The sequence below is a fragment of the Heterodontus francisci genome, chromosome 22 (genome assembly GCF_036365525.1).
Source record: "Heterodontus francisci isolate sHetFra1 chromosome 22, sHetFra1.hap1, whole genome shotgun sequence".
Classification (NCBI taxonomy): domain Eukaryota; kingdom Metazoa; phylum Chordata; class Chondrichthyes; order Heterodontiformes; family Heterodontidae; genus Heterodontus; species Heterodontus francisci.
In genome coordinates, this window is record NC_090392.1 from 13,227,855 (window position 1) to 13,253,159 (window position 25,305).

The window sequence follows — 25,305 nt, forward strand, 5'->3', positions numbered from 1 at the left end:
CACTGACACCCAGTAACAAAGACATACACAGATACCAAGTCACAAAGACATACACTGATCCCCAGTAACACAGACACACATTTAAACCAAGTAACAAAGACAGACACTGATACCCAGTAACACAGATAAAAACTTACACCAAGTAACAAAGACATACACTGAAAACCAGTAACAAAGACATACACTGACACCCAGTAACACAGACACACACGGACACCAAGTAACAAAGACACACACTTACACCAAGTAACACAGACACACACTGACACCCAGTAACACACACTGATACACAGTAACAAAGACATACACTGACACCCAGGAACAAAGAGACACACTGACACCAAGTAACAAAGACACACACTTACACCAAGTAACAAAGACACACACTTACACCAAGTAACACAGACATACACTGACACCAAGTAACAAAGACAGACAATTGCACCAAGTAACAAAGACATACACTTACACCAAGTATTTTGACATACACTGACACCAAGTAACAAAGACGTACACTGACACCCAGTAACAAAGAGATACACTGACAACCAGTAACACAGACACACACGTACACAAAGTAACACAGACACACACTGACACACAGTAACACAGACACACACTGATACCAAGTCACAAAGACATACACTGATACCCAGTAACAAAGACATACACTGAAAGCCAGTAACAAAGACACACACTTACACCAAGTAACAAAGACATACACTGACACCCAGTAACAAAGACATGCAAAGACACCCAGTTACACAGACACACACTGACACCAAGTCACAAAGACATACACTGATGCCCAGTAACACAGACAATCACTGACACCAAGTAACAAAGACATACACTGACACCAAGAAACAAAGACATACACTTACACCAAGTATTTTGACATACACTGACACCCAGTAACAAAGACATACACTGATACCCAGTAACACAGACACACACTTACACCAAGTAACAAAGACATACACTGACACCAAGTCACAAAGACACACACTGACACCCAGTAACAAAGACATACACTGACACCAAGTCACAAAGACATACACTGATACCCAGTAACACAGACCCACACTTACACCAAGTAACACAGACATACACTGACACCCAGTAACAAAGACATACACTGACAGCCAGTAACACAGACACACACGGACACCAAGTAACAAAGACACAGACTTGCACCAAGTAACACAGACACACACTGACACCCAGTAACACAGACACACACTTACACCAAGTAACACAGACATACACTGAGACCAAGTAAGAAAGACATACACTGACACCCAGTAACAAAGACATACACTGACACCAAGTCACAAACACATACACTGACACCAAGTAACAAAGACATACACTTACACCAAGTAACAAAGACATACACTGATAGCCAGTAACACAGGCACACACTGACACCCAGTTAGAAACACACACTGGCCCCCAGTAACACAGACACACACTGACCCCCCGTAACACAGACATACACTGACACCAAGTCACAAAGACACACACTGACACCCAGTAACAAAGACATACACTGACACCAAGTAACAAAGACGTACACTGACACCCAGTAACAAAGAGATACACTGACAACCAGTAACACAGACACACACGTACACCAAGTAACACAGACAGACACTGACACCCAGTAACACAGATACACACTGACAGCAAGTCACAAAGACATACACTGATACCCAGTAACAAAGACAAACACTGACACCAAGTAACAAAGACATACACTGACACCAAGTAACAAAGACATACACTTACACCAAGTATTTTGACATACACTGACACCAAGTAACAAAGACATACACTGATACCCAGTAACACAGACACACACTTACACCAAGTAACAAAGACATACACTGACACCAAGTCACAAAGACACACACTGACACCCAGTAACAAAGACATACACTGACACCAAGTCACAAAGACATACACTGATACCCAGTAACACAGACCCACACTTACACCAAGTAACACAGACATACACGGACACCAAGTAACAAAGACACAGACTTGCACCAAGTAACACAGACACACACTGACACCCAGTAACATAGACACACACTTACACCAAGTAACACAGACATGCACTGACACCAAGTAACAAAGACATACACTGACACCCAGTAACAAAGACATACACTGACACCAAGTCACAAACACATACACTGACACCAAGTAACAAAGACATACACTTACACCAAGTAACAAAGACATACACTGATAGCCAGTAACACAGGCACACACTGACACCCAGTTAGAAACACACACTGGCCCCCAGTAACACAGACACACACTGACCCCCCGTAACACAGACATACACTGACACCAAGTAACAAAGACAGACAATTGCACCAAGTAACAAAGACATACACTTACACCAAGTATTTTGACATACACTGACACCAAGTAACAAAGACGTACACTGACACCCAGTAACAAAGAGATACACTGACAACCAGTAACACAGACACACACGTACACCAAGTAACACAGACACACACTGACACCCAGTAACACAGACACACACGGACACCAAGTAACAAAGACACAGACTTACACCAAGTAACACAGACACACACTGACACCCAGTAACACAGACACACACTTACACCAAGTAACACAGACATACACTGACACCAAGTAACAAAGACATACACTGACACCCAGTAACAAAGACATACACTGACACCAAGTCACAAACACATACACTGACTCCAAGTAACAAAGACATGCACTTACACCAAGTAACAAAGACATACACTGACACCAAGTAACAAAGACGTACACTGACACCCAGTAACAAAGAGATACACTGACAACCAGAAACACAGACACACACGTACACCAAGTAACACAGACACACACAGACACCCAGTAACACAGATACACACTGACACCAAGTCACAAAGACATACACTGATACCCAGTAACAAAGACAAACACTGACACCAAGTAACAAAGACATACACTGACACCAAGTAACAAAGACATACACTTACACCAAGTATTTTGACATACACTGAAACCAAGTAACAAAGACATACACTGATACCCAGTAACACAGACACACACTTACACCAAGTAACAAAGACATACACTGACACCAAGTCACAAAGACACACACTGACACCCAGTAACAAAGACATACACTGACACCAAGTCACAAAGACATACACTGATACCCAGTAACACAGACCCACACTTACACCAAGTAACACAGACATACACGGACACCCAGTAACAAAGACATACACTGACAGCCAGTAACACAGACACACACGGACACCAAGTAACAAAGACACAGACTTGCACCAAGTAACAAAGACATACACTGACACCCAGTAACAAAGACATACACTGACACCCAGTAACAAAGACATACACTGACACCAAGTCACAAAGACATACACTGACACCCAGTAACATAGACACACACTTACACCAAGTAACACAGACATACACTGACACCAAGTAACAAAGACATACACTGACACCCAGTAACAAAGACATACACTGACACCAAGTCACAAACACATACACTGATAGCCAGGAACACAGGCACACACTGACACCCAGTTAGAAACACACACTGGCCCCCAGTAACACAGACACACACTGACCCCCCATTAACACAGGCATACACTGACACCAAGTAACAAAGACAGACAATTGCACCAAGTAACAAAGACATACACGTACACCAAGTATTTTGACATACACTGACACCAAGTAACAAAGACGTACACTGACACCCAGTAACAAAGAGATACAATGACAACCAGTAACACAGACACACACGTACACCAAGTAACACAGACACACACTGACACCCAGTAACACAGACACACACGGACACCAAGTAACAAAGACACAGACTTACACCAAGTAACACAGACACACACTGACACCCAGTAACACAGACACACACTTACACCAAGTAACACAGACATACACTGACACCCAGTAACAAAGACATACACTGACACCAAGTCACAAACACATACACTGACACCAAGTAACAAAGACATGCACTTACACCAAGTAACAAAGACATACACTGACACCCAGTAACAAAGACATGCACTGACACCCAGTTACCCAGACACACACGGACACCAAGTAACAAAGACGCACACTTACACCCAGTTAGAAACAAACACTGGCCCCCAGTAACACAGACACACACTGACCCCCCGTAACACAGACATACACTGACACCAAGTCACAAAGACATGCACTGACACCCAGTAACAAAGACATGCACTGACACTCAGTTAGCCAGACACACACGGACACCATGTAACAAAGACGCACACTTACACCAAGTAACACAGACACACACTGACACCCAGTTAGAAACACACACTGGCCCCCAGTAACACAGACACACACTGACCCCCCGTAACACAGACATACACTGACACCAAGTCACAAAGACATACACTGACACCAAGTAACAAAGACATGCACTGACACCCAGTTACCCAGACACACACGGACACCAAGTAACAAAGACGCACACTTACACCAAGTAACACAGACACACACTGACACCCAGTAACACACACTGATACACAGTAACAAAGACATACACTGACACCAAGTAACAAAGACACACACTTACACCAACTAACAAAGACACACACTTACACCAAGTAACAGAGACATACACTGACACCAAGTAACAAAGACAGACAATTGCACCAAGTAACAAAGACATACACTTACACCAAGTATTTTGACATACACTGACACCAAGTAACAAAGACATACACTGACACCCAGTAACAAAGACATACACTGACACCCAGTAACACAGACACACACTTACACCAAGTAACACAGACACACACTGACACCCAGTAACACAGACACACACTTACACCTAGTAAAAAAGACACACACTGATACCCAGTAACACAGACACACACTTACACCAAGGAACAAAGACATACACTGACACCCAGTAACAAAGACATGCACTGACACCCAGTAACACAGACACACACGGACACCAAGTAACAAAGACACACACTGACACCCAGTAACACAGATACACACTGGGCGGCACAGTGGCGCAGTGGTTCGCAGTGCAGCCTCACAGCTCCAGGGACCCGGGTTCGATTCTGGGTACTGCCGATGCGGAGTATGCAAATTCTCCCTGTGTCTGCGAGGGTTTCCTCCGGGAGCTTCGGTTTCCTCCCACATGCCAAAGACTTGCAGGTTGATAGGTTAATTGGCCATTATAAATTGCCCCTAGTATAGGTAGGTGGTAGGGAAATATATAGGGACCGGTGGGGATGTTATTGGAATATGGGATTCGTGCAGGATTAGTATAAATGGTTGGTTGATGGTCGGCACAGTCTCGGTGGACGGAAGGGCCTGTTTCAGTGCTGTATCTCTAAACTAAACTAAATACTGACACCTAGTGTCACAGACACACACTGACACCAAGTAACAAAGACATACACTTGCACCGAGTAACACAGACATACTCTTACACCAAGTCACAAACACATACACTGACACCAAGTAACAAAGACATACACTTACACCAAGTAACAAAGACATACACTGATAGCCTGTAACACAGACACACACTGACACCCAGTTAGAAACACACACTGGCCCCCAGTAACACAGACACACACTGACCCCCCGTAACACAGACATAAACTGACACCGAGTCACAAAGACATACACTGACACCCAGTAACAAAGACATAAACTGACACCAAGTCACAAAGACATACACTGATACACAGACACACACTTACACCAAGTAACACAGACATACACTGACACCAAGTCACAAAGACACACACTGACACCCAGTAACAAAGACATACACTGACACCAAGATACAAAGACAAACACTGAAACCCAGGAACACAGACACACACTGACACCCAGTAACAAAGACATACACTGATACCAAGTCACAAAGACAGACACTGATCCCCAGTAACACAGACACACACTTACACCAAGTAACAAAGACAGACACTGATACCCAGTAACACAGACACACACTTACACCAAGTAACACAGACATACACTGACACCCAGTAACAAAGACATGCACTGACACCCAGTTACACAGACACACACGGACACCAAGTAACAAATACGCACACTTACAACAAGTAACACAGACACACACTGACACCCAGTAACAAAGATACACACTTACACCAAGTAACACAGACATACACTGACACCAATTAACAAAGACATACACTTACACCAAGTATTTTGACATGCACTGACACTAAGTAACAAAGACATACACTGATACCCAGTAACACAGACATACACGTACACCAAGTAACAAAGGCATACACTGACACCAAGTCACAAAAACACACACTGACACCCAGTAACAAAGACATACACTGACACCAAGTCACAAAGACATACACTGATCCCAAGAAACACAGTCACACACTTACACCAAGTAACACAGACATACACTGTCACCAAGTAACAAAGACATACACAGATACCCAGTAACAAAGACATACACTGACACCCAGTAACACAGACACACACGGACACCAAGTAACAAAGACAAACACTTACACCAAGTAGCATAGACGCACACTGACACCCAGTAACACAGACACACACTTGCACCAAGTAACACAGACATACACTGACACCAAGTAACAAAGACATACACTGATACCCAGTAACACAGGCACACACTTACACCAAGTAACACAGACATACACTGACACCAAGTAACAAAGACATACACTGACACCAAGTAACAAAGACATACACTTACACCAAGTAACAAAGACACACACTTACACCAAGTAACACAGACATACACTGACACCAATTAACAAAGACATACACTGATACCCAGTAACACAGACACACACTTGCACCAAGTAACAAAGACATACACTGACACCAAGTCACAAAATCACACACTGACACCCAGTAACAAAGACATACACTGACACCAAGTCACAAAGACATACACTGATACGCAGTAACACAGATACACAATTACACCAAGTAAGACAGACATACACTGACACCAAGTAACAAGATATACACTGATACCCAGTAACACAGACACACACTTACACCAAGTAACAAAGACAGACACTGATACTCAGTAACACAGACACACACTTACATCAAGTAACAAAGAATACACTGACACTCAGTAACAAACGCATACACTGACACCCAGGAACACAGACACACACTTACACCAAGTAACAAAGACATACACTGACACCAAGTAACAAAGACATACACTTACACCAAGTACCACAGACTTTCACTGACACCAAGTAACAAAGACATACACTGACACCGAGTAACACAGACACACACTTACACCAAGTAACATAGACATACACTGACACCAAGTAACAAAGACATACACTGATACCCAGTAACACAGACACACACTTACACCAAGTTACAAAGACAGACACTGATATCCATTAACACAGACACACACTTACACCAATTAATAAAGAAATACACTGACACACAGTAACAAAGTCATGCACTGACACCCAGTAACACAGACACACACGGACACCAAGTAACAAAGACACACACTTACACCAAGTAACACAGATACACACTGACACCCAGTAACACAGACACACACTTACACCAAGTAACATAGACATACAATGACACCAAGTAACAAAGACATACACTGATACCCAGTAACACAGGCACACACTTACACCAAGTAACAAAGACACACACTGACACCAAGTAACAAAGACATTCACTTACACCAAGTATTTTGACATACACTGACACCAAGTAACAAAGACATACACTGATACCCAGTAACACAGGCACACACTTACACCAAGTAACACAGACATACACTGACACCAAGTAACAAAGACATACACTGATACCCAGTAACACAGACACATACTTACACCAAGTAATAAAGACATACACTGATACCCAGTAACAAAGACAGACACTGACACCCAGTAACACAGACACACACCGACACCAAGTAACAAAGACACACACTTACCCCAAGTAACACAGACACACACTGACACCCAGTAACACAGACACACACTTACACCAAGTAACACAGACATACACTGACACCAAGTAACAAAGACAAACACTGATACCCAGTAACACAGACACACACTTACACCAAGTAACACAGACATACACTGACACCAAGTAACAGAGACAGGCACTGATACCCAGGAAAACAGACACACACTTACACCAAGTAACACAGACACACACTTGCACCAAGTAACAAAGACATACACTTACACCAAGTAACACAGACATACAATGACACCAAGTAACAAAGACATACAATTACACCAAGTAACAAAGACACACACTTACACCAAGTAACAAAGACAGACACTGATACCCAGTAACACAGACACACACTGACACCCAGTTAGAAACACACACTGAACCCCAGTAACACAGACACACACTGACCCCCAGTAACACAGACAGACACTGACACCAAGTCACAAAGACACACAATGACACCCAGTAACAAAGACATACACTGACACCTAGTCACAAAGACATACACTGATACACAGACACACACGTACACCAAGTAACAAAGACATACACTGACACCAAGTACCACAGACTTACACTGACACCAAGTAACAAAGACATACACTGACACCGAGTAACACAGACACACACTTACACCAAGTAACATAGACATACACTGACACCAAGTAACAAAGACATACACTGATACCCAGTAACACAGACACACACTTACACCAAGTTACAAAGACAGACACTGATATCCATTAACACAGACACACACTTACACCAATTAATAAAGAAATACACTGACACACAGTAACAAAGTCATGCACTGACACCCAGTAACACAGACACACACGGACACCAAGTAACAAAGACACACACTTACACCAAGTAACACAGATACACACTGACACCCAGTAACACAGACACACACTTACACCAAGTAACATAGACATACAATGACACCAAGTAACAAAGACATACACTGATACCCAGTAACACAGGCACACACTTACACCAAGTAACAAAGACACACACTGACACCAAGTAACAAAGACATTCACTTACACCAAGTATTTTGACATACACTGACACCAAGTAACAAAGACATACACTGATACCCAGTAACACAGGCACACACTTACACCAAGTAACACAGACATACACTGACAGCAAGTAACAAAGACATACACTGATACCCAGTAACACAGACACATACTTACACCAAGTAACAAAGACAGACACTGATACCCTGTAACACAGACACACATTGACACCAAGGAATAAAGACATACACTGATACCCAGTAACAAAGACAGACACTGACACCCAGTAACACAGACACACACCGACACCAAGTAACAAAGACACACACTTACCCCAAGTAACACGGACACACACTGACACCCAGTAACACAGACACACACTTACACCAAGTAACACAGACATACACTGACCCCCCGTAACACAGACATAAACTGACACCAAGTCACAAAGACATACACTGACACCCAGTAACAAAGACATAAACTGACACAAAGTCACAAAGACATACACTGATACACAGACACACACTTACACCAAGTAACACAGACATACACTGACACCAAGTCACAAAGACACACACTGACACCCAGTAACAAAGACATACACTGACACCAAGTCACAAAGACAAACACTGAAACCCAGGAACACAGACACACACTGACACCCAGTAACAAAGTCATACACTGATACCAAGTCACAAAGACAGACACTGATCCCCAGTAACACAGACACACACTTACACCTAGTAACAAAGACAGACACTGATACCCAGTAACACAGACACACACTTACACCAAGTAACAAAGACATACACTGACACCCAGTAACAAAGACATGCACTGACACCCAGTTACACAGACACACACGGACACCAAGTAACAAAGACGCACACTTACAACAAGTAACACAGACACACACTGACACCCAGTAACAAAGATACACACTTACACCAATTAACACAGACATACACTGACACCAATTAACAAAGATATACACTTACACCAAGTATTTTGACATGCACTGACACTAAGTAACAAAGACATACACTGATACCCAGTAACACAGACATACACGTACACCAAGTAACAAAGGCATACACTGACACCAAGTCACAAAAACACACACTGACACCCAGTAACAAAGACATACACTGACACCAAGTCACAAAGACATACACTGATCCCAAGAAACACAGTCACACACTTACACCAAGTAACACAGACATACACTGTCACCAAGTAACAAAGACATACACAGATACCCAGTAACAAAGACATACACTGACACCCAGTAACACAGACACACACGGACACCAAGTAACAAAGACAAACACTTACACCAAGTAGCATAGACACACACTGACACCCAGTAACACAGACACACACTTGCACCAAGTAACACAGACATACACTGACACCAAGTAACAAAGACATACACTGATACCCAGTAACACAGGCACACACTTACACCAAGTAACACAGACATACACTGACACCAAGTAACAAAGACATACACTGACACCAAGTAACAAAGACATACACTTACACCAAGTAACAAAGACACACTTACACCAAGTAACACAGACATACACTGACACCAATTAACAAAGACATACACTGATACCCAGTAACACAGACACACACTTGCACCAAGTAACAAAGACATACACTGACACCAAGTCACAAAATCACACACTGACACCCAGTAACAAAGACATACACTGACACCAAGTCACAAAGACATACACTGATACGCAGTAACACAGATACACAATTACACCAAGTAAGACAGACATACACTGACACCAAGTAACAAGATATACACTGATACCCAGTAACACAGACACACACTTACACCAAGTAACAAAGACAGACACTGATACTCAGTAACACAGACACACACTTACATCAAGTAACAAAGAATACACTGACAATCAGTAACAAACGCATACACTGACACCCAGGAACACAGACACACACTTACACCAAGTAACAAAGACATACACTGACACCAAGTAACAAAGACATACACTTACACCAAGTACCACAGACTTTCACTGACACCAAGTAACAAAGACATACACTGACACCGAGTAACACAGACACACACTTACACCAAGTAACATAGACATACACTGACACCAAGTAACAAAGACATACACTGATACCCAGTAACACAGACACACACTTACACCAAGTTACAAAGACAGACACTGATATCCATTAACACAGACACACACTTACACCAATTAATAAAGAAATACACTGACACACAGTAACAAAGTCATGCACTGACACCCAGTAACACAGACACACACGGACACCAAGTAACAAAGACACACACTTACACCAAGTAACACAGATACACACTGACACCCAGTAACACAGACACACACTTACACCAAGTAACATAGAAATACAATGACACCAAGTAACAAAGACATACACTGATACCCAGTAACACAGGCACACACTTACACCAAGTAACAAAGACACACACTTACACCAAGTAACACAGATACACACTGACACCCAGTAACACAGACACACACTTACACCAAGTAACATAGAAATACAATGACACCAAGTAACAAAGACATTCACTTACACCAAGTATTTTGACATACACTGACACCAAGTAACAAAGACATACACTGATACCCAGTAACACAGGCACACACTTACACCAAGTAACACATACATACACTGACACCAAGTAACAAAGACATACACTGATACCCAGTAACACAGACACATAATTACACCAAGTAATAAAGACGTACACTGATACCCAGTAACAAAGACAGACACTGACACCCAGTAACACAGACACACACCGACACCAAGTAACAAAGACACACACTTACCCCAAGTAACACAGACACACACTGACACCCAGTAACACAGACACACACTTACACCAAGTAACACAGACATACACTGACACCAAGTAACAAAGACAGGCACTGATACCCAGGAAAACAGACACACACTTACACCAAGTAACACAGACACACACTTGCACCAAGTAACAAAGACATACACTTACACCAAGTAACACAGACATACAATGACACCAAGTAACAAAGACATACAATTACACCAAGTAACAAAGACACACACTTACACCAAGTAACAAAGACAGACACTGATACCCAGTAACACAGACACACACTGACACCCAGTTAGAAACACACACTGAACCCCAGTAACACAGACACACACTGACCCCCAGTAACACAGACAGACACTGACACCAAGTCACAAAGACACACAATGACACCCAGTAACAAAGACATACACTGACACCTAGTCACAAAGACATACACTGATACACAGACACACACGTACACCAAGTAACACAGACATACACTGACACCAAGTACCACAGACTTACACTGACACCAAGTAACAAAGACATACACTGACACCGAGTAACACAGACACACACTTACACCAAGTAACATAGACATACACTGACACCAAGTAACAAAGACATACACTGATACCCAGTAACACAGACACACACTTACACCAAGTTACAAAGACAGACACTGATATCCATTAACGCAGACACACACTTACACCAATTAATAAAGAAAAACACTGACACACAGTAACAAAGTCATGCAGTGACACCCAGTAACACAGACACACACGGACACCAAGTAACAAAGACACACACTTACACCAAGTAACACAGATACACACTGACACCCAGTAACACAGACACACACTTACACCAAGTAACATAGACATACAATGACACCAAGTAACAAAGACATACACTGATACCCAGTAACACAGGCACACACTTACACCAAGTAACAAAGACACACACTGACACCAAGTAACAAAGACATTCACTTACACCAAGTATTTTGACATACACTGACACCAAGTAACAAAGACATACACTGATACCCAGTAACACAGGCACACACTTACACCAAGTAACACAGACATACACTGACACCAAGTAACAAAGACATACACTGATACCCAGTAACACAGACACATACTTACACCAAGTAACAAAGACAGACACTGATACCCAGTAACACAGACACACATTGACACCAAGTAATAAAGACATACACTGATACCCAGTAACAAAGACAGACACTGACACCCAGTAACACAGACACACACCGACACCAAGTAACAAAGACACACACTTACCCCAAGTAACACAGACACACACTGACACCCAGTAACACAGACACACACTTACACCAAGTAACACAGACATACACTGACACCAAGTAACAAAGACATACACTGATACCCAGTAACACAGACACACACTTACACCAAGTAACACAGACATACACTGACACCAAGTAACAAAGACAGGCACTGATACCCAGGAAAACAGACACACACTTACACCAAGTAACACAGACACACACTTGCACCAAGTAACAAAGACATACACTTACACCAAGTAACACAGACATACAATGACACCAAGTAACAAAGACATACAATTACACCAAGTAACAAAGACACGCACTTACACCAAGTAACAAAGACAGACACTGATACCCAGTAACACAGACACACACTGACACCCAGTTAGAAACACACACTGAACCCCAGTAACACAGACACACACTGACCCCCAGTAACACAGACAGACACTGACACCAAGTCACAAAGACACACAATGACACCCAGTAACAAAGACATACACTGACACCTAGTCACAAAGACATACACTGATACACAGACACACACGTACACCAAGTAACACAGACATACACTGACACCAAGTAACAAAGACATACACTGATACCCAGTAACACAGACACACACTTACACCAAGTAACAAAGACATACACTGACACCAAGTAACAAAGACATGCACTTACACCAAGTAACAAAGACATACACTGACACCAAGTAACAAAGACATACACTGACACCCAGGAACACAGACACACACTTACACCAAGTAACAAAGACATACACTGACACCAAGTAACAAAGACATACACTGACACCAAGTAACACAGACACACACTGACACCCAGTTAGAAACACACACTGACCCCCAGTAACACAGACACACACTGACCCCCAGTAACACAGACATACACTGATACCCAGTAAAACAGACACACACTTACACCAAGTAACAAAGACATACACTGACACCAAGTAACAAAGACGTCCACTGATACCCAGTAACACAGACACACACTTACACCAAGTAACAAAGACATACACTTACACCAAGTAACACAGACACACACTGAAACCAAGTAACAAAGACACACACTTACACCAAGTAACACAGACATACACTGACACCCAGTAACAACGACATACACTGACACCAAGTAACAAAGACATACACTGACACCAAGTAACAAAGACATACACTGACACCAAGTAACAAAGACAGACAATTACACCAAGTAACAAAGACATACACTTACACCAAGTATTTTGACATAAACTGACACCAAGTAACAAAGACATACACTGTTACCCAGTAACACAGACACACAGTTACACCAAGTAACAAAGACATGCAGTGATACCCAGTAACACAGACACACACCGGGCGGCACATTGGCACAGTGGTTAGCAGCCTCACAGCTCCAGGGACCCGGGCTCGATTCTGGGTACTGCGTGTGCAGAGTTTCCAAGTTCTCCCTGTTTCTGCGTGGTTTTCCTCCGGGTGCTCCGGTTTTCTCCCACATGCCAAAGAATTGCAGGTTGATAGGTTAATTGGCCATCATAAATTGCCCATAGTCTCGGTAGGTGGTAGGGAAATATATAGGGATAGGTGGGGATGTGATAGGAATACGGGATTAGTGTAGGATTAGTATAAATGGGTTGTTGATGGTCGGCAAAGACTCGGTGGGCCGAAGCGCATGTTTAAGTGCTGTATCTCTGAACTAAACTAAATACTGACACCTCGTGTCACAGACACACACTGGCACCCAGCAACACAAACAAACAGACACTGACACCCAGTAACACAGGCACACACTGACACCCAGTAAAAAAGACATACACTGACACCAAGTCACAAAGACATACACTGATGCCCAGTAACAAAGACATACACTGACACCAAGTCACAAAGACATACACTGATGCCCAGTAACAAAGACACACACTTACACCAAGTAACACAGACATACACTGACACCAAGTAACAAAGACAGACAGTTACACCAAGTAACAAAGACATACTTTTACACCAAGTATTTTGACATACACTGACACCAAGTATCAAAGACATACACTGATAACCAGTAACGCAGACACACACTTACACCCAGTAAAAAAGACATACACTGACACCAAGTCACAAAGACATACACTGATACCAAGTCACAAAGACATACACTGACGCCCAGTCACACAGACACACGCTGACACCAAGTAAAAAAGACATACACTGACACCAAGTAACAAAGACATCCACTTACGCCAAGTAACAAAGACACACACTTACACCAAGTAACACAGACATCCACTGACACCAAGTAAGAAAGACATACACTTACACCAAGTATTTTGAAATTAACTGACACCAAGTAACAAAGACATACACTGATACCCAGTGAGACAGGCTCACACTGGGGGGATTGGAGGGCACATTGGCGCCATGGTTAGCACCGCAGCCTCACAGCTCCAGGGACCCGGGTTCGATTCTGGGTACTGCCTGTGCGGAGTTTGCAAGTTCTCCCTGTGTCTGCGTGGGTTTTCTCCCGGTGCTCCGGTTTCCTCCCACATGCCAAAGACTTGCAGGTTGATAGGTTAATTGGCCATCATAAATTGCCCCAAGTATAGGTAGGTGGTAGGGAAATATATAGGGATAGGTGGGGATGTGATAGGAATACGGGATTAGTGTAGGATTAGTATAAATGGGTTGCTGATGGTCGGCAAAGACTCGGTGGGCCGAAGGGCCTGTTCAAGTGCTGTATCTCTAAACTAAACTAAATACTGACACCTAGTGTCACAGACACACACTGATACCCAGTAACACAAACAAACAGACACTGACACCAGGTAACACAGAGAAACACTGATACACAGCAACAAAGACATACACTGACACCAAGTAACACAGATACACACAGACACCCAGTAAAAAAGACATACACTGACACCAAGTCACAAAGACATACATTGATACCAAGTCACAAAGACATACACTGATGCCCAGTAACAAAGACACACACTTACACCAAGTAACACAGACATACACTGACACCAAGTAACAAAGACATACACTTACACCAAGTATTTTGACATACACTGACACCAAGTAACAAAGACTTACACTGATACCCAGTAACGCAGACACACACTTACACCCAGTAAAAAGACATACACTGACACCAAGTCACAAAGACATACACTGATACCAAGTCACAAAGATATACACTGATACCAAGTCACAAAGACATACACTGATGCCCAGTAACACAGACACACACTGACACCAAGTAACAAAGACATACACTGACATCAAGTAACAAAGACATGCACTTACACCAAGTAACAAAGACACACACTTACACCAAGTAACACAGACATACACTGACACCAAGTAACAAAGACAGACAATTACACCAAGTAACAAAGACATACACTTTCACCAAGTATTTTGACATACACTGACACCAAGTAACAAAGACATACACTGATACCCAGTAACGCAGACACACACTTACACCCAGTAAAAATGACAGACACTGACACCAAGTCACAAATACATACACTGATACCAAGTCACAAAGACATACACTGATGCCCAGGAACGCAGACACACACTGACACCAAGTAACAAAGACATGCACTGACACCAAGTAACAAAGACATACACTTACACCAAGAAACAAAGACACACACTTACACCAAGTAACACAGACATACACTGACACCAAGTAACAAAGACACACAATTACACCAAGTAACAAAGACATACACTTACACCAAGTATTTTGACATACACTGACACCAAGTAACAAAGACATACACTGATACCCAGTAACACAGGCACACGCTGGGGGGAGGAGGGGGGGCACATTGGCGCAGTGGTTAGCACCGCAGCCTCACAGCTCCAGGGACCCGGGTTCGATTCTGTGTACTGCCTGTGCAGAGTTTGCAAGTTCTCCCTGTGTCTGCGTGGGTTTCCTCCCGGTGCTCCGTTTTCCCCCCACATGCCAAAGACTTGCAGGTTGATAGGTTAATTGGCCATCAGAAATTGCCCCTAGTATAGGTAGGTGGTAGGGAAATATGTAGGGATAGGTGGGGATGTGATAGGAATACGGGATTAGTGTAGGATTAGTATAAATGGGTGGTTGATGGTCGGCACAGACTCGGTGGGCCGAAGGGCCTGTTTAAGTGCTGTATCTCTAAACTAAACTAAATCCTGACACCTAGTGTCACAGACACACACTGACACCCAGTAACACAAACAAACAGACACTGACACCCAGTAACACAGAGAAACACTGATACACAGTAACAAAGACATACACTGACACCAAGTAAGACAGACACACACTGACACACAGTAAAAAAAAGACATACACTGACACCAGGTCACAAAGACATACACTGATACCAAGTCACAAAGACATACACTGATGCCCAGTAACACAGACACAGACTGACACCAAGTAACACAGACATACACTGACACCAAGTAACAAAGACAGACAATTACACCAAGTAACAAAGACATACACTGATACCCAGTAACACAGACACACACTTAAACCATGTAACACAGACATACAATGACACCAAGTAACAAAGACATGTACTGATACCCAGTATCACAGACACACACTTACACCAAGTAAAAAAGACAGACACTGATACCCAGTAACACAGACACACACTTACACCAAGTAACAAAGACATACACTGACACCCAGTAACAAAGACATACACTGACACCCAGTAACACAGACACACACGGACACCAAGTAACAAAGACACACACTTACACCAAGTAACACAGACTCACACTGACACCCAGTAACACAAACAAACACACTGACACCAAGTAACGCAGACACACACTGACACCAAGTAACAAAGACATACACTGATACCCAGTAACACAGGCACACACTGACACCAAGTAACAAAGACATACACTGACATCAAGTAACAAAGACATGCACTTACACCAAGTAACAAAGACACACACTTACACCAAGTAACACAGACATACACTGACACCAAGTAACAAAGACAGACAATTACACCAAGTAACAAAGACATACACTTTCACCAAGTATTTTGACATACACTGACACCAAGTAACAAAGACATACACTGATACCCAGTAACGCAGACACACACTTACACCCAGTAAAAATGACAGACACTGACACCAAGTCACAAATACATACACTGATACCAAGTCACAAAGACATACACTGATGCCCAGGAACGCAGACACACACTGACACCAAGTAACAAAGACATGCACTGACACCAAGTAACAAAGACATACACTTACACCAAGAAACAAAGACACACACTTACACCAAGTAACACAGACATACACTGACACCAAGTAACAAAGACACACAATTACACCAAGTAACAAAGACATACACTTACACCAAGTATTTTGACATACACTGACACCAAGTAACAAAGACATACACTGATACCCAGTAACACAGGCACACGCTGGGGGGAGGAGGGGGGGCACATTGGCGCAGTGGTTAGCACCGCAGCCTCACAGCTCCAGGGACCCGGGTTCGATTCTGTGTACTGCCTGTGCAGAGTTTGCAAGTTCTCCCTGTGTCTGCGTGGGTTTCCTCCCGGTGCTCCGTTTTCCCCCCACATGCCAAAGACTTGCAGGTTGATAGGTTAATTGGCCATCAGAAATTGCCCCTAGTATAGGTAGGTGGTAGGGAAATATGTAGGGATAGGTGGGGATGTGATAGGAATACGGGATTAGTGTAGGATTAGTATAAATGGGTGGTTGATGGTCGGCACAGACTCGGTGGGCCGAAGGGCCTGTTTAAGTGCTGTATCTCTAAACTAAACTAAATCCTGACACCTAGTGTCACAGACACACACTGACACCCAGTAACACAAACAAACAGACACTGACACCCAGTAACACAGAGAAACACTGATACACAGTAACAAAGACATACACTGACACCAAGTAAGACAGACACACACTGACACACAGTAAAAAAAGACATACACTGACACCAGGTCACAAAGACATACACTGATACCAAGTCACAAAGACATACACTGATGCCCAGTAACACAGACACAGACTGACACCAAGTAACACAGACATACACTGACACCAAGTAACAAAGACAGACAATTACACCAAGTAACAAAGACATACACTGATACCCAGTAACACAGACACACACTTAAACCATGTAACACAGACATACAATGACACCAAGTAACAAAGACATGTACTGATACCCAGTATCACAGACACACACTTACACCAAGTAAAAAAACAGACACTGATACCCAGTAACACAGACACACACTTACACCAAGTAACAAAGACATACACTGACACCCAGTAACAAAGACATACACTGACACCCAGTAACACAGACACACACGGACACCAAGTAACAAAGACACACACTTACACCAAGTAACACAGACTCACACTGACACCCAGTAACACAATCAAACACACTGACACCAAGTAACGCAGACACACACTGACACCAAGTAACAAAGACATACACTGATACCCAGTAACACAGGCACACACTGGGGGGGGGGGGGGGGGGCACATTGGCGCAGTGGTTAGCACAGAAGCCTCACAGCTCCAGGGATCCGGGTTCGATTCTGGGTACTGCCTGTGCGGAGTTTGCAAGTTCTCCCTGTGTCTGCGTGGGTTTCCTCCCGGTGCTCCGGCTTCCTCCCACATGCCAAAGACTTGCAGGTTGATAGGTTAATTGGCCATCATAAATTGCCCCTAGTATAGGTAGGTGGTAGGGAAATATATAGGGATAGGTGGGGCTGTGATAGGAATACGGGATTAGTATAAGTGGGTTGTTGATGGTCGGCAGATACTCGGTGGGCCGAATGGCCTGTTTAAGTGCTGTATCTCCAAACAAAAATAAATACTGACACCTAGTGTCACAGACACACACTGACACCCAGTAACACAAACAAACACACACTGACACCCAGTAACACAGAGAAACACTGATACACAGTAACAAAGACATACACTGACACCAAGTAAGACAGACACACACTGACACACAGTAAAAAAGACATACACTGACACCAAGTCACAAAGACATACACTGATGCCCAGTAACACAGACACACACTGACGCCAAGTAACAAAGACATACACTGACACCAAGTAACAAAGACATACAATTACACCATGTAACAAAGACATACACTTACACCATGTATTTTGACATGCACTGACACCAAGTAACAAAGACATACACTGATACCCAGTAACACAGACAAACACTTGCACCAAGTAAAAAGGACAGACACTGATACCCAGTAACACAGACACACACTTACACCAAGTAACAAAGCCATACACTGACACCCAGTCACAAAGATATACACTGATACCCAGTAACACAGGCACACACTGGGGGGGGGGGGGGGGGGCACATTGGCGCAGTGGTTAGCACAGAAGCCTCACAGCTCCAGGGATCCGGGTTCGATTCTGGGTACTGCCTGTGCGGAGTTTGCAAGTTCTCCCTGTGTCTGCGTGGGTTTCCTCCCGGTGCTCCGTTTTCCCCCCACATGCCAAAGACTTGCAGGTTGATAGGTTAATTGGCCATCAGAAATTGCCCCTAGTAAAGGTAGGTGGTAGGGAAATATGTAGGGATAGGTGGGGATGTGATAGGAATACGGGATTAGTGTAGGATTAGTATAAAAGGGTGGTTGATGGTCGGCACAGACTCGGTGGGCCGAAGGGCCTGTTTAAGTGCTGTATCTCTAAACTAAACTAAATCCTGACACCTAGTGTCACAGACACACACTGACACCCAGTAACACAAACAAACAGACACTGACACCCAGTAACACAGAGAAACACTGATACACAGTAACAAAGACATACACTGACACCAAGTAAGACAGACACACACTGACACACAGTAAAAAAAGACATACACTGACACCAGGTTCAAAGACATACACTGATACCAAGTCACAAAGACATACACTGATGCCCAGTAACACAGACACAGACTGACACCAAGTAACACAGACATACACTGACACCAAGTAACAAAGACAGACAATTACACCAAGTAACAAAGACATACACTGATACCCAGTAACACAGACACACACTTACACCATGTAACACAGACATACAATGACACCAAGTAACAAAGACATGTACTGATACCCAGTATCACAGACACACACTTACACCAAGTAAAAAAGACAGACACTGATACCCAGTAACACAGACACACACTTACACCAAGTAACAAAGACATACACTGACACCCAGTAACAAAGACATACACTGACACCCAGTAACACAGACACACACGGACACCAAGTAACAAAGACACACACTTACACCAAGTAACACAGACTCACACTGACACCCAGTAACACAAACAAACACACTGACACCAAGTAACGCAGACACACACTGACACCAAGTAACAAAGACATACACTGATACCCAGTAACACAGGCACACACGGGGGGGGGGGGGGGGGGGGCACATTGGCGCAGTGGTTAGCACAGAAGCCTCACAGCTCCAGGGATCCGGGTTCGATTCTGGGTACTGCCTGTGCGGAGTTTGCAAGTTCTCCCTGTGTCTGCGTGGGTTTCCTCCCGGTGCTCCGGTTTCCTCCCACATGCCAAAGACTTGCAGGTTGATAGGTTAATTGGCCATCATAAATTGCCCCTAGTATAGGTAGGTGGTAGGGAAATATATAGGGATAGGTGGGGCTGTGATAGGAATACGGGATTAGTGTAGGATTAGTATAAGTGGGTTGTTGATGGTCGGCAGAGACTCGGTGGGCCGAATGGCCTGTTTAAGTGCTGTATCTCCAAACTAAAATAAATACTGACACCTAGTGTCACAGACACACACTGACACCCAGTAACACAAACAAACACACACTGACACCCAGTAACACAGAGAAACACTGATACACAGTAACAAAGACATACACTGACACCAAGTAAGACAGACACACACTGACACACAGTAAAAAAGACATACACTGACACCAAGTCACAAAGACATACACTGATACCAAGTCACAAAGACATACACTGATGCCCAGTAACACAGACACACACTGACACCAAGTAACAAAGACATACACTGACACCAAGTAACAGAGACATACAATTACACCATGTAACAAAGACATACACTTACACCAAGTATTTTGACATGCACTGACACCAAGTAACAAAGACATACACTGATACCCAGTAACACAGACAAACACTTGCACCAAGTAAAAAGGACAGACACTGATACCCAGTAACACAGACACACACTTACACCAAGTAACAAAGACATACACTGACACCCAGTCACAAAGACATACACTGATAACAAGTCACAAAGACATACACTGATGCCCAGTAACAAAGACACACACTTACACCAAGTAACACAGACATACACTGACACCAAGTAACATAGACAGACAATTACACCAAGTAACAAAGACATACACTTACACCAAGTATTTTGACATACACTGACACCAAGTAACAAAGACATACACTGATACCCAGTAACGCAGACACACACTTACACCCAGTAAAAAAGACATACACAGACACCAAGTCACAAAGAAATACACTGACACCAAGTCACAAAGACATACACTGATAGCAAGTCACAAAGACATACACTGACACCAAGCAACAAAGACATACACTGACACCAAGTAACAAAGACAGACAATTACACCAAGTAACAAAGACATACACTTACACCAAGTATTTTGACAAACACTGACACCAAGTCACAAAGACACACACTGATACCCAGTAACACAGACACACACTTACACCAAGTAACAAAGACATACACAGACACCAAGTCACAAAGACACACACTAACACCCAGTAACAAATAAATACACTGACACCAAGTCACAAAGACATGCACTGACACCCAGTAACACAGACACACACGGACACTAAGTAACAAAGACACAGACTTACACCAAGTAACACAGACACACATTGACACCCAGTAACACAGACACACACTTGCACCAAGTAACACAGACATACACTGACACCAAGTAACAAAGACATACACTGATACCCAGTAACACAGACAAACACTTGCACCAAGTAAAAAGGACAGACACTGATACCCAGTAACACAGACACACACTTACACCAAGTAACAAAGACATACACTGACACCCAGTCACAAAGACAAACACTGATAACAAGTCACAAAGACATACACTGATGCCCAGTAACAAAGACACACACTTACACCAAGTAACACAGACATACACTGACACCAAGTAACATAGACAGACAATTACACCAAGTAACAAAGACATACACTTCCACCAAGTATTTTGACATACACTGACACCAAGTAACAAAGACATACACTGATACCCAGTAACGCAGACACACACTTACACCCAGTAAAAAAGACATACACTGACACCAAGTCACAAAGAAATACACTGACACCAAGTCACAAAGACATACACTGACACCAAGTCACAAAGACAGACACTGACACCAAGCAACAAAGACATACACTGACACCAAGTAACAAAGACAGACAATTACACCAAGTAACAAAGACATACACTTACACCAAGTATTTTGACAAACACTGACACCAAGTCACAAAGACACACACTAACACCCAGTAACAAATAAATACACTGACACCAAGTCACAAAGACATACACTGGTACCCAGTAACACAGACACACACTTACACCAAGTAACAAAGACATACACAGACACCAAGTCACAAAGACACACGCTAACACCCAGTAACAAATAAATACACTGACACCAAGTCACAAAGACATACACTGACACCCAGTAACACAGACACACACGGACACCAAGTAACAAAGACACAGACTTACACCAAGTAACACAGACACACATTGACACCCAGTAACACAGACACACACTTGCACCAAGTAACACAGACATACACTGACACCAAGTAACAAACACATACACTAATACCCAGTAACACAGATCACACACTGGGCGGCACAGTGGCGCAGTGGTTAGCACTGCAGCCTCACAGCTCCAGGGACCGGGGTTCGATTCTGGGTACTGCCTGTGCGGAGTTTGCAAGTTCTCCCTGTGTCTGCGTGGGATTCATCAGGGTGCTCCGGTTTCCTCCCACATGCCAAAGACTTGCAGGTTGATAGGTTAATTGGCCATCATAAGTAGCCCCTAGTATAGGTAGTTGGTAGGGAAATATATAGGGACAGGTGGGGATGTGATAGGAGTACGGGATTAGTGTAGGATTAGTATAAATGGGTGGTTGATGGTCGGCAGAGACTCGGTGGGCCGAAGGGACTAAACTAAACTAAATACTGTAAACTAAACTAAATACTGACACCTCGTGTCACAGATACACACTGACACCCAGTAACACAGAGAAACACTGATAAACAGTAACAAAGACATACACTGACAAAAAGTAACACAGACACACACTGACACCCAGTAACAAAGACATACACTGATGCCAAGTCACAAAGATATCCACTGACACCTAGTAACAAAGACATACAATGACACCAAGTAACAAAGACATACACTTACACCAAGTATTTTGACAAACACTGACACCAAGTAACAAAGACATACACTGATGCCCAGTACCACAGACACACACTTACACCAAGTAACAAAGACATACACTGACACCAAGTCACAAAGACACACACTGAAAGCCAGTAACAAAGACAGACACTGACACCAAGTCACAAAGACATACACTGATACCCAGTAAAACAGACACACTTACACCAAGTAACACAGACATACACTGGCACCCAGTAACACAAACACACACATGCACCAAGTAACAAAGGGATACACTGACATCCAGTAACAAAGACATACACTGGCACCCAGTAACACAGACACACACGGACACCAAGTAACAAAGACACACACTTACACCAAGTAACACAGACACACA